This window comes from Peromyscus maniculatus, chromosome 3, assembly GCF_049852395.1.
Source record: "Peromyscus maniculatus bairdii isolate BWxNUB_F1_BW_parent chromosome 3, HU_Pman_BW_mat_3.1, whole genome shotgun sequence".
Taxonomy (NCBI): Eukaryota; Metazoa; Chordata; class Mammalia; order Rodentia; family Cricetidae; genus Peromyscus; species Peromyscus maniculatus.
In genome coordinates, this window is record NC_134854.1 from 135188244 (window position 1) to 135192552 (window position 4309).

Sequence of the window (4309 nt, forward strand, 5' to 3'; positions counted from 1 at the left end):
CAAGTGCCAGAATAACAGGTGTGGGTTACCATACTAGCTTCCATATCCATCCACATCTTGATGTTCCTCTGAAGGCTTCAAGTTTTTTGAAAACCAAAGCTGGGAAAAAACAATCCATGCTTTATTTTGTTTTTCTGATTTTTTCCCCCTGAGGCAATAGCACAGAATGGTCTGCCTGTTCAAATGAAGAGAACAGCATAACAGAAGGATGCTTGAAAGTGGGCAAAATAAATTTATTAAAGGCACACAAATTATCATTTGGGAATCACTATTGCCAATTTGGCAAGTGGGCGTGGTAGTAACTCTGCAGGCGCTGCCCCGCCTTCTGTACCAGGATAAGAAGAAACACAGACAAGAAGTGTACCAGGCTTTTTCTTTTGGGCCACCAACCAGCTCCCAAACCAGGACATGGAGACTTCTTATTAATTATAAATGCCGGCCTAACTTAGGTGCATTTCTGGCTAGCTCTTTTAACTTAAATTAACCTGCTTCCTTTATCTACCTTTTGCCTTGGGGCTTTTTACTTTTCCATCCTTCTGTATATCTTACTTTCTTGCCCCTTGTGGCTGGCTGGCTGGCTGGCGGCTGCCTGGTTTCTGACCCCAGGCATGTTGCTCTCTTCCTCCCTTATTCTCTTCTCCTTCCTCTTTCATTCTCCTCTCCTGAACCTAGATTTCTCCTGTTTATTCTCCTGCCTAGCTATTGGCCGTTCAAATTTTTACTAGAACAATCAGGTGCCTTAGGCAGCCAAGGTGAAACAAGTGCAACACATCTTTACATAATTAAACACACATCCTAGGCCGGGCGGTGGTGGTGCATGCCTTTAATCCCAGTACTCGGGAGGCAGAGCCAGATGGATCTCTGTGAGTTTGAGGCCAGCCTGGGCTACAAAGTGAGTTCCAGGAAAGGCGCAAAGCTACACAGAGAAACCCTGTCTCAAAAAAATCAAAAAAAAAAAAAAAAGAAAAAAGAAAGAAAGAAAGAAAAAACCACACATCCTTACATCATTAAGCAAATACAGCATAAACAACTTTACACAGTTAAGGTAAGGTGACACATCTGCCTAGTTAAAATAATATTCCACAACAAAGAAGTGATGGGTATTACTGGTTTCTTCCTTTCAATTTTATATCTAACTACAAATATTTATCACTCCCGCTCTTCCAACTCCTCTCCCTACACACTCATTAATGTGTGCCTATGTGCAGGAAAGGCTAGACTACAAATAGATTTTACCAAGAGATTAATAGTAGCAAAATCTAGAAGGTAAGATATTAAGTAATTTGAATTTTTTTCTTGGTTTTCTTTTCTATATTTTACAGTTTTCTAAAAGGAATGTGGTTTGCTTATAAAAATAAACCTACATACATCGGGAAGTATTTTGTTTTCTGTGTATAGGTGTTTTGTCTTAAGTGTGTCCATGCACCACATTTGTGCCGTGTTGGAAGAGGGCAGAAGAACGCTTTGGACCCCTAGAACTTAAGTTGCTGATGGTTGTGAACCTCCATTTGAGAGCTGGGAGTCAAATTCAGGTCCTCTGGGAGAACAGCCAAGTGCTCTTAACCACTGAGCCATCTCCCCAGTGAAGAATTTTAAATAAGGATGTAAGCTAAGGATGTAACTCAGTGAGTGGCATAGTACATGACTATCATACATGAGGCCCTGGGTTCAATCACCAGTATCTCAAAAAATAAAATAAGAAACATAATAAGTAAAATTGGACTTGGTGTGGTGAGTCATGCCCATAATCTCAGAAATAGAGAGACTGAGGCAGGTGAATTCCTATGACTTTAAGACCAGCATAGGTTACAGAGTAAATTCTAAGCTAGCCTGAGCTACATAATAAGAAAATTCATTATTCATATGAATGCCTACTGTGTATCAGATACTGTGCAAAGCATTTTCCATATATGATGGGTTTAGTTTAAATTCACAATGTATCTGAGAAATGCTATTGCTGAGCCATTTTAAAGATGAAGAAATGAGGCTTGAAGCCATACAGACTGACTAAGGAACACAACTGTACAGATGTGCACAAATATGCCTGGCTACCATCATATGGCAACTGTCGCATCCACTCTAAGGGCAACTGACAGAGGAGGCAGCTATTTAAAACTCAAAACTCAGGATGGTCACCTCCCCAGACCCACTACTGGCATAATAATAATTCTCTTTTAGGTACCTAGCTATGTGGGAGATAAAACAAACTGACAAAATGCTCCTCTTTTTTTTATAATTGTATTTATTTTTATTTTATGCATATCAATGTTTACCTAAATGTATGTGTGTGTACCATATGTGCGTCTGGTGTCCACAGAGGCCAGAAGATGGAGTCAGGTCCCTTGGAACTGGAGTTTAAGGTGGGTGGTTTAAGCTCCAGCTCCCAGGCTCCATCTTTCAAGAAGTAGATTCCCCATTCCTCAAATCTGAGTTGGCCTTAAGAGTTGCTTTGCTGGACAGATTATGAGAGAGGTGACACTATGTAAGCACCAGGGGACTTGCAGATTCTACCTTCACAGGTAGAATTCTCTCTTGGAAACCCAAGACCACCATCCTGTGACGAAGCCCCAAATGAAAGACCTCACAGAGGCAGAAGCTCAGCTATGCTTTGTATCCCAAATGAACTCAGCCCCTTTGCCAACTTTCCAAGTGAACGCAGGCATGAGTCCAGGCAAAACCAGCAGAAAAATCTACCCAGAGAACCCACAGAATAATGGAAAGTGCTATCAAGCATCACCTGATGATGTCTCAGTTAGCAACAGACAGCATATGATGGTGATCTCACAAGATTGCATTATCCAGAGAAATAGTAGTGTGTGTAGGTATACTACTGGATGATGTCACACAATGAAACAGCTTCTCAGACTACATCTGCATCATTAAGTGACAAGTGATTGTTGACTGAGGCCAGTTAATGGGAAAGGGATTTATTATGCCGCATTACCTAACTGATACAACTTGGATTTATGAGTGAGCAAGCTGTCAAATTCTAAATGCCTGTGGTTGCCATGGTTATTAAAGTTATATGACATGGTACAAGACCTTGCAGTGTGCCTCGTGCACAAATCTAGACCAAATTCCATGCTCAAGGAATGAACATAGTCTCACACTCCCTTCCCAATACTCTTCTCTAAACAGAGCAATCTGCAACTAAACAGATTCTGGTGAAAAAGAGGAGATTATGAGAAACAAAAATTGTGTCAAAAGAGCTCTTTCTGCTTGGAAGCAAACTGTTTGTATAGAAAAGCCCCTGATAAGGCTATTTCTTTTTCCTTTGTCTTTACAGCACATTGGGCTCCTGCCCCTCAAGATTTACTGGTTTGTGAGATGTATTAAGTATAGCAGACCAAGTTTCAATTACAGCAGAAGGCAGGGGTCATTTACCTACAATTAAATATCTCTTCAATAACACACTCCCAAGCAAGAGGAACTTGCTGCAAGAGGCATGTGACAGATTGCTACTGGAGCTGTCCTTCTTATCCCATATGAATGGCTCTAGACCCCAGGAAATCCTGTTCTCCCCAAACACAATTCAGAACCCACCACTCATTCCAGAAGATCCTTCTTCCACATGGGTAATTCCCTCTCAAAATCAAAAATCACAGCAGTAGGAAAAAACACTCTTGCTTACTAGGGAGTGATATCTATGGTCAGTTTATAAAACACCAGCACGTGCTGATGTCAATCGTGATAGCCTTAAAAATAAAATCATCATTAGCTTAAAAAAAAAACTTTCCTGTTTTTATAAAGGAGGAACACAAACAATAATAAAGCTACCAATAAAATGCTGTGGCAGTGGCTTAGGATGGGATGATAAATCCTCAGGCTGTCACTGGGCTCCTCAACCCAACAGCCACTTGGCCTTTCCTTCTAGTCCCTTCTTGCTTTGCTGGCTTCAATCACTTGACCCCCTGGTTGGTCCTCTTCTTGACTTTCAGTCCCCTACTTTCTGCCTGCCACGCCAAAACCAAAGCTGTTCCCCACAGGACGCCCTGCACTTCTCTCGTGGTGGCACAGAGGAAGAGCTCTCAGGCAGGGTCGCATTATGCCGCCATTTCTCACATCTATCTTTTCTCAAAGATTTCTGTCTCTCTGTCTCTCTGCCTCTCTTTCCCACCCTGTCCCTGAATATGTTTTGATTAAAGAATGTTTTGATTAAATTCTGTCACCAGTCAGAGGAGTACAGTAGATTTGAACCCTAGATAACTACTAGGGTTCTGTTTCTGGTTTTTTAGGGATGTCAATGGTACCCAGAGCATTCTGCACATAGGGCAAGCACCCTGCCACTGAGCACACTCCACTCACAGAC